Source organism: Phaethon aethereus (genome assembly GCF_964289735.1).
Source record: "Phaethon aethereus genome assembly, chromosome: 2".
Lineage (NCBI taxonomy): Eukaryota > Metazoa > Chordata > Aves > Phaethontiformes > Phaethontidae > Phaethon > Phaethon aethereus.
Genome location: NC_138582.1, coordinates 87,219,047 through 87,231,946, shown reverse-complemented (window position 1 = coordinate 87,231,946; position 12,900 = coordinate 87,219,047). Strand labels below are relative to the sequence as shown.

The window sequence follows — 12,900 nt, the reverse complement described above, 5'->3', positions numbered from 1 at the left end:
CCTGATCTGGTTAAAGATGTCCTGCTCATTGCAGGGGGGTTGGACTAGATGTCCTTAAAAGGTCCTTTCCAACCCTAACTATTCTATGTTTCTATGGTATTTAATTGTCATATGCAATCATATTAAGCTATAAAGTGTCAGTTGGGAGTTTTGAACTAAAAGTGTCTGTAGATCCAAGAAGTTTATGGAGTACTGTTTTCAGTGAATGACCTGTCTGTCAGGGAAACTGATCCTGAAAGTCAAGAATTGGGCATTCAGCTCCAAGGCAGAAAAGAACAAACCGGCAGGGAAAGATTTTAAATTAATTGAGAATAACTAAGAAGCCAGAGCAACGGGAAAGGAACAATATGACCATAATAGTTCTGGTTTACTTAACAACACTTGTACCACCTGGTGATGTGATTTTACAAAGCCCAGTTAGAATCCCAGAGGCACACACTGTAATTTTACTTTAGCTCAAATAATAGTCTTCCTGATTTTTGATCAAGAGCTCTTATTCCAAATTTCTTCAGCAATGGATTTCTCAAGCGTTATAGAAAGAAACTGTTAGATTAAACAGGGGTTTAACGGCTGCAGCCCTATCACCTCAAGCCTCAACCTCTCAGGGCTTGACACTAAGAAAATGATGAAGGGTCAGGACTTAAATCAACTTCTAAGAAAAACTTATGTGCTACAGGGAAGTATGTTAGTTGATTATTCTGCACAGTGATATGCAAAGTCAAACCTGAAATCATCTTCCTAGTATAAAATTAAGCTTAATTTTTAATTAAAGATCTTACATCCCTTTCCAGAAGAATAACTATTTTAACTATCGCAACCTACCCAGATTCCAGGTCCTTTCAATCTGAATTTCTCCTTCAGGTCTCTTTGTAAACATTTTCTTTATTTTCCTGTCCTGAAATGCTCAAGTTTATTATTATGTTTAAATAATTATTGCATGTAGAGTTTCTTATATATTTCATAATTTATTTTTTTTTATTGCAGGTTTGTTAATGAAGTTTAAACAACAGTGTTTTTGAGAGTTATATAATTTTGGGGATCTATGTGTTTGGAAGTTTCAGTCACATCCTGACTGTAGATGCAGACCAATCTCAGTTACTTCTACTTTTAGGGTGTACAGTTCTGGGCTCCTCAGTACAAGAGATATACGGACTTACTGGATAGAGCCCAGAAAACGGCCACAAAGATGCTGAAAGGACTCGAGTATCTCTTCTATAAGGAAAAGCTAGAGAGCTGGGACTCTTCAGCCTGGAGAAGGGAAGGTTCAGAGGGGTCTTATCAATGCATATAAATACCTGAAAGGAGGGTGCAAAGCGGACAGAGCCAAGCTCTTTTCAGTGGAGCCCAGCAGCAGGACCAGAGGCACTAGGCACAAACTGAAACACAGGAGGTTCCTTCTGAACCTCAGGAAATAATTTGTTACTGTGAGGGTGACTGAAGACTAGCACAGTTTGCTCAGGGAGTTGGTGGAGTCTCCCTCCATGGAGATATCAAAAAAACCATCTAGACATGGTCTTGGGCAACTGGCTTTTGGTGGCCCTGCTTGAACAAGGATGTTGTGGTTTAACCCCAGCTGGCAACTAAGCACGATGCAGCTGCTCGCTCACTCCCCCCATGGGGATGGGGGAGAGAATCAGAAGAGTAAAAGTAAGAAAACTCATATGTTGAGATAAAGACAATTTAACAGGTAAAGCAAAAGTTGCGCACGCAAAAAAAGCAGAACAAGAAATTAATTCATCACTTCCCATCAGCAGGTGTTCAGCCATCTCCAGGGAAGCAGGACTCCATCACACATAATGGTTACTTGGGAAGACAAAACACTATAACTCTGATTGTCCCTCCCTTTCTTCTTCTTCCCCCAGCTTTATATGCTGAGTATGATGTCATACGGTATGGAATGTCCCTTTGGTCAGTTAGGGTCAGCTCTCCTGACTGTGTCTCTTCCCAATTCTTTGTAAAAATCCCAGCCTACTCGCTGGTGGGGTGGTGTGAGAAGCAGAAAAGGCCTTGACTGTGTGTAAGCACTGATCAGCAATACTGAAAACATCTCTATATTATCAACACTTTTCAGCACAAAACTGAAACATAGCCCCATACTAGCTACTATGAAGAAAATTAACTCTATCCCAGCCAAAACCAGCACAAGGGGGTTGATGATGATCTCCAGAGGTCCCTTCCAACCTCAATCCTTCTGTGAATCTGTGACCTTCATCATTTCTAAGCTGGAGCAGACAGTCTGGCAAATAATGACACACATTCATCTAAGATAGCTGGATGTGAAAAAGGAGCAAAGATAATCTAAACACAATGCTGAGGTTCAGTATATGGAAACACAAAAGAAAATAATTAAAAAGACTGCTGTCAGCATTCATGTCAATAGTTCTACATATTTATAATAACAGATGAATTTAGGCATTAAATCTGAAAATGCTGTGGAGGAAACACAGCACGGAAATTCCAGCTCAGGTAAGGGGAGAGAAGAACCGATTTTAGAGTGAAATGATGCGACCTGGTTTGGCTCAGGTCAGACCATCAGTGTGCAAGAGGGAGTAAGGAGGTGCTTATCCAGCAACTTTTGCCTGGGGCCCTCATGGAATTCGTAAAACCTTTGAAAAGGTGACTCCATAATTATATTGATCTTTGTAAATTCTGAGTTTCTTTATACATGCAGAGGATTGGAGAGGAGAAATGAAAAAGGAAAATGCAGCAGCCTCTGCAGTGTCAGAGCTGTCCTGAATAATCTCTTACTTTTTGAGTGCTTCACCAAACCAGCTTCAAAGCAACAATGCAGCCTCCAATTCCTCACTTCACCGAGTGCAGGTCCAGCTGACTCTAAGTGAGTCACAGCTGAGGATCTAAGCAAGTCATAAATTCTTTATTGCATGCTGCAGCTTTCTCTAGAGTCAGCATGATTGCTGTTATTTGCTATTTCTTTGATTGTCTCAGCATCAGCATTTTACTTCAGCTTTTTTTCTGGGGAAAAATATGAGAGATTTGTTCAGATTTTAGTATCCGAAAGATAAGGAACAGAGCTAATATTTACATGATGCAAAAACCAAAGCAATCAAAGATTATTCCTGTTGAATCCATGCCACTAGGCCTGCTCTTCTCTACAGCAGCTATGCTACTTATTGCCTTAGCACTTTATCAGAAGACACAGCATTTCAGCCAGGCATGGGAGCAGAGGCCCAGGAGGCAATTCTATCTTATCCTGTGGTGTTTGTCACATGCATCTAAGTATAAAATAAAGTTTCAACTTCTACTGAGGCTGAATATCTGATGGAGTCATCACACCTGTTTTCCCCCTCTTATTTTTCTTAAGGGTTCAGGGGGGTTCACTCGGACTAATTTGCTCCCTGTCTTCCATACTCATTCTGCCCACTGTTGGAGGTACTGATACACATCCAGATGCCCATCTCAGAACATGCTTTCCCCACCTAAAACCAGCAAAGCAGGAGCCCTGCTCTCCTCCTCACCAAATGTGAGATGCACCCTCCACCTCCTGGGTGCCTTGGTGAATGCGGGTGGTGGGTCCTTCATGCTATGGACAAGATGAAGTTGGAAAGAACAGATCGTGGGCAGCAGTGCAGAGGGCAAATATACACCTTTCAAAATCAGGGTGAAATACTGTTCAGAGCCTATAATTTGTGGTGCTGGTAAAGTGCTCTACTGCTTTCCTACTATAGCAATATTGACTGCAAAGCCTGGAGTGAGGAGTTTAAGTCCCATATGCCTTCTTACTGCTGCTCACAGTCCAAACAACTGAGACTTAATTAAACTACAGTACAAAGCTTTCCCTCTGCCTGGCTGTCTTGCAGTTCTGCCTGCTCGATGAGGCAGGAAAAATGATGTTAAAACTGAATAAAAACAATGTATTTTCCAAATGACAACGGCTTTTGATAAGATACTCAGATGGTAATGAGAAATGCAGAGCAGGCAATGGAGCTGACTGAAGGGTTTGATAAGCAAATTAACAAAACCTTTGAAAGGAGAGGGCGAAGGAAGTAAGGCATTTGTAGACAAGCAGAACTGGCAGTTTGGAAGGGCTGATAACTGAACTGCAGCACATTTTATTTCCTGTATTGCCAAGCGTGTTTTACTAAAATCCTTATGTAAGATTTATAAGGCTTATGAAAAGTTTAACAGCTTCCCTCGCTTGACTCTGACCCATCGTTAGAGTCTGGCTTTCTGCAGCCACTGCTTCCCTGTCAATTAATTCTGCATAATGGTCGATTTCCTTCAAAGGAGCAAAGTATAATTTGTTTGCACTGATATTACTCGTTCCAGATCAGGTAAGCTACTGACCGCTAAAATCACTAATCCTTCACCTTCCTGATTAAAAACCCAGAAGTATGCAGCCATGTATGAAGACTGTGAACCCAGTCATGTAGTATGCAGAAGACTCAAACTGTGTTATTTTTTTCATGTGGAAGATTGTGTGTTATATGAAAGGTATGAAGATGATAGGCATGGGACTTTTTGACAAGAAGTGTTTCCTCCTTCTCCCAAAGTGCAGCAATTCCATTTGTCCTTCTCTAAGGCATCACTATCTGATGTGCAGTATAGACAACATTCATTCTGGGAAGGCTGGAGTACAGCTCACAACAAATCAGTCCAAGAAATTATACTGCTGAACTCCTTTGGAAAAGGAGACAGAGGAGTACAACAACTTACTTGGGCTTCTGTCAAAATAAACCAAAAATTCTTTGCTTTTCAGGCTAAAATATTTTAACAAATGCAAAGCCATCCTTCCACTAAAAAACTAGATACATTACGTCAGTGGGCTGTTAAAAAAAACTCAGCTTGGATTATTACGACAGCTTTACATCAATGCTAAGTACCTTCAAAAATCTCTACAAAATCATAGAATCATAGATTCTTTGGGTTGGAAGGGACATTTTAAAGTCATCTAGCCCAATCCCCCTGTAATGAGCAGGGACATCTTCATCTAGACCAGGTTGCTCAGAACCCTGTCCAACCTGACCTTGAATGTTTCCAGAGATGGGGCATCTGCCACCTCTCTGGGAAACCTGTGCCAGTGCTTCACCACCCTCACTATGAGAAATTTATTCCTTATGTCTAGTCTAAATCTGCCCTCTTTTAGTTTAAAACAGTTACCCCTTGTCTTATTGCTACAAGCCCTGCTAAAAAGTCTTTCCCCATCTTTCTTATAAGCCCCCTTTAAGTACTGGAAGGCTGCAAGAAGGTGTCCCCAGAGCCTTCTCTTCTCCAAGCTGAATGACTACAACTCTCTCAGCCTGTCCTCATAGGAGAGGTGTTCCATCCCTCTCATCAAGTCTGTGGCCTCCTCTGGATCCGCTCCTACAGGCCGAGGTCTTTCCTGTGCTGATGGCTCCAGAGCTGGACGTAGTACTCCGGGTGAGGTCTCACCAGAGTGGAGGGGCACAATCACCTCCCTCAATCTGCTGGCTACGTTTCTTCTAATGTAGCCCAGGAGATGGTTGGCCTTCTGGTCTGCCAGTGCATTTTGCCGGCTCATGTCCAGCTTTTTGTCCACCAGTACCCCCAAGTCCTTCTTGGCAGGGCTCCTCTCAATCCCTTCATCCCTCAGTCTGTATTGATATTGGAGGTTGCCCCAACTCAGGTGCAGGACCCTGCACGTGACCTTGTTGAACCTCATGAAGTTCACATGGGCCCATTCCTAGAGCTTGTCCAGGTCCCTCTGGATGGCATCCCATCTCTCCAGCGTGTCGACTGCACCACTCACCTTTGTGTCATCTGCAAAGTTGCTGAGGGTGCACTCAATCCCACTATGTCATTGATGAAGTTATTAGGGAACATTGGTCCCAATATGGACTCCTGAGGGACACCTCTCGTCACCGATCTCCCTGTAGATATTGAGCCATAGAACATCACCCTCTGGATGCAACCATCCAACCAATTCCTCATCCACCCACCAAATCCATATCTCTCCTTGATTTAGAGCAAAGGATTTTTGTGGGGGACCATGTCAAAGGCATTACAGAAGTCCAGATAGACGACATCAGTAGCTTTTTCCTTGTCTGCTAATGTGGTCACTCCATCACAGAAGGCCACTAGGCTTATAAAGATAAGTCATAAAGACATATCGCATTTTGTGTGGAATGACCAAAGAAAAGTCATGGTAAAACTGTCAGAAATATTTCAAAATATAAGTAAATTAGGGGGTGTATTTATTTTTAGATGTGGCAAGTAAGTTGTGGTATAATATGAAAGACAATTCTGCCACTTATACAGCATCATCCACACAGGCATCTCTAGTTTTTGCTGCCTGCGATCAACACAATGCCACTGTGACCTTTCTACCTATGCTCACCTTGTTGCTTTTGCGTTATTATATGTCAGTAAAGGCACTTAGTGCAAGTTAGACCAACTACACTAGCTGCTCATTTTTTGTTTGCGTCTGAATATGCAACCTTGAGATACTCATTTCAAAGCATCACCAATGAAAGGTTTATCAGCATCGCTTCTGCTGGTGGCCCTGACCATTAACCCTATTTGTGAAACAGGTTAGAAACCAGCTGAAATCAAACTACGTTTTTACAAACAGGCCCATTTCTTTTTAAAAGGAAATCACACTTGGGAGAACTGTAGGACTAATACTGATTGGAAAGAGGGAGGAAGGTGAGGGTAAGAGACAACCACTTAGCCTGGAACAGCAGCACAAGCCCTTCCTTTGACCGTGTGTGACTGGGCACTTAGGAGAGATGCTGTGTTAAGATTTCATGGCAATAGTTAGCTAATAGTGAATGATGGTGCTGGTTCCTTTTCACATTTCAGCTAAAGTTCAGATTTTGGTTGCTGAGATTTTTTGTATGCTTGCTTGTTGTGATTTTTCTCTGCATTCCTAGTATCCACCTGAAAAAAAAAAAAAAAGGCAACACAAAAAATTAATTACTGAGATTATTATGTATCTGCATGGGTAGGGTTCTTCTGGGATCCAGCTGGTACCCATGGGATTACCCAAAGGGTAAGATCTGACAGCAGACCAGTCAGGGTTTCCTTGAGTTTGACTTCTAACACCTCAGCAGCGTTCTGAAGATATTCAGCAAAGGTACAGAAAGCTTCTACTCCCATTAAGGGAGATGGTTTAATAAATTATTTAAACATATAAACAAAAAAAATGCAACATAACAGAACAGCATCTACTGCTTTGGAACATTACCATGTCCTTTACATCTTTTGGTTAATAACAGGAATATTTCACAGCAAAACTTCAAATGTTCTTCTGCTGTTATTAACATTAGATTTTGCAAATAACTCTTACTATGAATATATCAGATTATGTTATTAGGCGACAGTGGATAAGTTTGACTGGATTTACTTCCTCTAAGCAGAATATCAGAGTATTAAACCCAGGGTATTAAAACTAGTAGTTCTGCACAAGAGAGGTCCTATTTATATTCACTATATTAAAAAATATACTTTTAAAAATATTTTTTATATCAACAGAGTTTTATTCAAGAAAAAGGTTGTTTGATTTTATCAAATATATCTAATATTTTATCAATTACTTTTTACGCATACAGCACAACAGTTGCTGGGTTGTACAGTGTAAAGGGCACTTAAAAAGTCTGAGAAGGAACCCTGTGGTTGTTTTAACTCAGGACAACATGAATGATATTCAAAGTCTATTGTCTTCTACTGTTAGGCAAGTAGTGTATTACAACTTATTTCATATTATCATGTTACACAGCGGAAAAAAAATTATATTTACCATTGCTGCTCTTGTAACACATCATGAGACAGCATTTTTAAGTTAATAGAAAACCACAAGACTCAGAATCAAGGCTAATCTTTAAATCAAATGATGTATGAAAAAGAAACTGAAGTAACTTAACACTGATTCAAGTGCTGCAGTCCTGGGGAAGACTTGAAGATCCAGTTATCCTATTTAACCCTAAAAACAGATAACTCAGATGACTGTATCATCTAGCACAGGAAAATAAAATGTTTCTTACATCTAATTATACTTGTTTAAACTTAATAGCTCTCTAAGCATGCATGGTCTACAGGGGACTCTCTTTAAAAATTCTTGGTTGCACCTTTAGCAAAATTATGGCAATCATTCCTCAGTCTTAACTGGAATGGAAGATACTTCCAGTAATCAGCAGAAGAGTTCAGTACATACATTTGAGAAGAGCAAAGGTCAGTGGGTCAATAATGAACTGACTCAGAGTTTCAGATATGATTGTGTGTACATATGGTGATACGATTTTTTTGAGTTTTACACAATGATAACTCAGTGAATGGATCATCCTAAGAATTGCAGGAAGGAAATTTCAGTGGCAGGATGGGACTTTGGAGGACACAAAGTTGTTTGCATGCTTCAATACATTACATTTTCTAACATTTTAATCTCTTTCAGGCTTGATTTGAAGTCTGAATTTCTTGTTTCTTGATGTAGGAGTGATTTTTTCTGTTTCTTTACTTTTTAGTAACTGCAATAATAAAAAAAAATATTCATGGTTATGTTTTAAAATATTTGGGACTGCACCTTAGAGCAGATTTGTAACTGAGTATGATTAGCATGATGATACTGTTTTCTGTTACGTATGAGAGCTTAGCATTACAGGGACTAATAGGATTATTCAGTCCATCTTTCTAGAAATTTCCCTTACTGCACAGTCTCTGTTACTTTATCCAGCTTAGCTTTGTAGTACCAAGTGACAAAACTCATGTCATTCCTCTTGTGTGCAGCATAATATACATCACTGCCAGAAAGATTTTGCTGCTTAACATAATTTTTCCCTTTCTTAATTTTGCCCATCCTCTTGTCTGGCCCGAACAAAATAATACCTTTCCTTTGTTGGTGTTTAAGAACAGCCTTCGGCTATCTGTAGACTATTATCACATCTTCCTTTTGTCATCTCTTATGCAAGATAAACATATTTTAGTTATTTTAACCTTTCCTTATAACCCAGAATGCCTAGACTCAAGACAATTTTTCTTGCTCTTCTCTCAACTCCCTCTAATTTGTTGATATCTATCTAGTCATGTGATGCCCAGGACAAAATTCTGTTCTAGAGGTGTCATTTTCTCGACACCTAGTTATATGCAGAGACCTGTTCATTTCCAGCCACAGTACATGATTATTCTACTCATGAAAATTCCTTTGGACTTTTAGGTAGTCAAATCACATCTAAAGTCTTATTTGTATTCTTCTAGTATCTCACCTCTTTTGCCACTCCTGCTTTACATGTTTCTTTCATCTGTTTAGTTATATATGTATTGGAATTACAAAAAATCCTAACTGATCACAATACCAAACAGAACCTTATTACGTTTCATTTATGTTTATAATTTTTTAGGTTCTCATCTATTATTTCTGATATGATGGGTAGTCTTAACTGTCCCAAGTTGACATAAACTCTAAATTTCATTTACCTGCAGTTCAATATTTAAGTAAAACTTAACATGAATGCAGTTTAAACAATTTAAGGTCATGTACACAAATAGTGATCTGTCACATTACAGCAAATCGTTATTCCATCCCTCACCTTTCCTTGCAACATTTTTCTTTCAAAAGTGTTCTATCTCACTAGGTAGCAGAGTAAGGAATGTGTAAGTTGAGACAGAGATATTAATAAAACACCTCTGCAACCAGGTTATCTGTCCCTCTCAAACTAAAAAAATCAACAGGAATTTTTGAGGAAATGTCTATTTTTCATGAAGGCATAATGATCAGAAGCCAATAACATTCAACTACCTAATTTCCAGTTATGCTGAGCTCATATTGCCCCTGTCTTTTTTAACTCGAGAATACTCCTTGCAGTGAGGCACTGAGTAATTTAATAAGAAAAGGGATGAATCACTTAAGTCTGTATCTTCTGAAGTCAATCACTTAGCTATCTCTGAGGATCATGGCCTACAGATCTGATATTTTACATGATACCAAATGTTTTTTTATTCATTTATTCATAACAGTCTGAAGCAACTACAGTTGTCTGTTGGCAGCTCAGAGTTCCTGTTATCCTCACAAGGGTGATCTGCTGTCACTCATGTATTCAACAGTGCTCCACGAAGCACTCTGCTATCTTCTGTACTGCAACTAGAGTCGACAGAGTCTTCCCCATTGTCCTCCATTCTTTGAAAGAAGACGAGCCCTCTTTCGGGAGAGTGCTCTGTGAGACCCCATGAGCTGCACACAGCCTCACCATTTAGCCAAGATGAATGTAAATTATTCTTGGAGCTCCTAAAGAGGGCAGTGTGCGTCTTTGTGAATGCTCTGGATGAGAGTCCTGCAGACTTAACTCTTCTTTTATAAACCAAATATTTCCATTCTCTCTCTTATACCCTACTTGATGTACAAATATAGCTATTCTTGAGAAGACTCAGGCAATGTTAGCAATGGCATATCTTTCTACACTTATCCCACATCCCCCCCGCCCACCTTCAGTAATATAATCTGGAATACAGTTCTCTGCTGGGAAGAATATTCAGGGAGACATATAGTTAAAAATTTCTTCCCTGTCAGTGAATATGAACTACATACCAATGTCCTGGTACTCATTGCTGCCAGGCAGACCTGTTCAGGTGCTTCAGAAAAATAATACTGCTGTGTCCTATGTCAACAAGTTCCACCTAACTTTTCAAGGAGGAAGCTGCCTCTTGGGATTAGTGCAGTTACACATAATCTGTCTTGCAGGCACTCTGAGCAGTCAAACAAACTAACCTCAGCTGCTTGAAACTGCTCAACCATGACTAGAAGATCTAGACAGCTGTCCTAATACCAGTATTTCAACAGTGTTCCTCTTTGTGTCACACTCTAACAAGAAATGTTGGGCTTTCTGTCTCAGATAATGGGTTTGTGTCTGAAAAGTTACTAATTTTTTTTGGTTGGAGACCCTTTTCCCATTTCTTCTGCTCTAGAAAGCATTTTTTCCAAGGGAAAGACAGAGCTCAGGCAATACTGTTGGCCTTAGAAAGAGACTAACTGTTGCCGTGCTGCTTACAAAGAATCTCACATTGAGCGTCAAACTGTATGAAAGAGTGCTTTTGGGCTGTAAAAAGAAACTACAGTTCTTTTAGGGCCTCCCCCAAAAGTGACCTCCCTTTGGGGTGACCCAGAATTTCCCATTTGAAATGCAGGCAAATGGGGTCCCATTCACTCTTTTACAAAGACTTACAGACTTACTGAAGTATCCAGGACAATACTATGTCCAGAAGTGCTATCTGTAAGAAGATCTTCTGCCAGATATGTTTTCATGGGTACTGCACATGGACCACCAATGAAAGGAGGAAAAATGGCTGTTTGTTTGTAGTTTTTCCTGTAAATATATACATTTTAGGCAATACAGCTCCAATACTTCCTCTTACTCCTCTTCCCTCTGTAGTCTAATTGAATATATAGCTTCTTAGGATGAGAGGAGCTGAAAAGACTGGCTGTTCCACCCATAATTTTACCATATGTGTAGCACATGGAGAGAGAAGGAAGGGATGCCTTTAAACATAATGCCAAAATACAAAAAAAATACAAAGAAGGCTAACAATGCTAACAAAGTTCACATAATAATTTCCACAGTGTTAACACAGCCAAAGACAATGAATTTGGAAGAACTGCTATACCTCTGTTTTTATCAAACTGTTCAATTCCCACAGATCCCACTTCCACAGAAGCCAAGAGGAATTCTGACATTAGTATCCATAGGAGTAGTGTCAGTCTTGCAGTGCTTATTGTGGACTTTGATCCTGCTGATGCTTACGTCCAGGAATAGGCATACTGGGCTTGTGCATGAACTTAATCACCTGTGTGAATGATTGCAGATAGACTATCAGATTCTGACCCTACAAATATTTGTGCTTGAACTCAACTTGAAACACAACAGTGTTCAAACTGAATATGCTTTCTGTAGTTTCCAAGCATCCTGGTGAAGGGGGCTATCACCTACACTGTGCTTTGAATTAGGTCCTGTACTCTCTTCACTGGCTCATGTGATGTGTAGGGCACTCAGACAAAGCTAATCTTCCTAAGGGGAAAGACAAGAAAAGTTACTTTCTCATGCTTTGATCCCATTTTTTTGTGTGTGGCTGCATATTTAATTTTGGAAGAAATTAAAATCTATTAAACATGCAAAGCTTGAAAAAGTAATTTTACTGTTCCTGAAAGACTATCTCAGTGTTATGATATTTCTAATAAATGGCTTATATATTTTTCATAATTTTTAAGCCAACCAAATTTTGAAAAATGAGATTGAAATTACAAATGTGGGTAGACAATATTATCATATTCAAGCAAATGTGCCTGGTCAGCTGTGTAAAAGGATACAAGCTACCTTTAGCAAATGATTTCTGAGGCTTTTCAAATAAAGCAGTGAACTGGTAATGATGCTTGTCAGTTGATGAAATAAGCTATTTCATCTACAGATAGGATTTTTTTTGTGATTTTGATTAAACAAAATGTCTCCAAAGGAGCATGGTACCTTATTTGCGATTTTTTTACAATTCAAGTCTTCTTGAGCTATTGACATTCTTGAGTCCCAATCTGAGATATTTTCTTCGAGAATATGCCACATACACTTTTCTACCATTGCCTCCTTCTACAGCAGTAACCATAGTGTTTATCATTACATTCCCTATATATTTTTTCCATAAATCACACTAAACAGAGAAGGAAATACTTGCTTTTATTCTTATGCTTACTGGTTTACATGCAATGAGGTGTAATAGGCCTTTATGATCTTCTAAATGTACTTGTTGTTGAGTGTCATTTTGTTCTTATTGCCTACTGCTCACAAATGGCTTTCTCAATTTTATCCTGCCTAGTTTTTGAGAAACATCATCAAGGTATGAAGAGACTAACAATGAAAAGGAAATTAGTAGCTGGCGGCACTGCATCAGAAAAATTATTATTCTGTTCTGACTACAAACAGTAGCATCAAATGTGAAAATAGACTTTGA

General features: G+C 39.4%; 1 protein-coding gene across 2 annotated transcripts in view; it reads left to right on the top strand.

Annotated features, from left to right (window-relative positions):
- CDH12 (cadherin 12) overlaps positions 1 to 12,900 on the top strand; it is a gene marked incomplete at both ends in the record, with an annotated part of 171,763 nt that overhangs the window by 135,933 nt on the left and 22,930 nt on the right. The gene's annotated exons all lie outside the window — the stretch shown is intronic.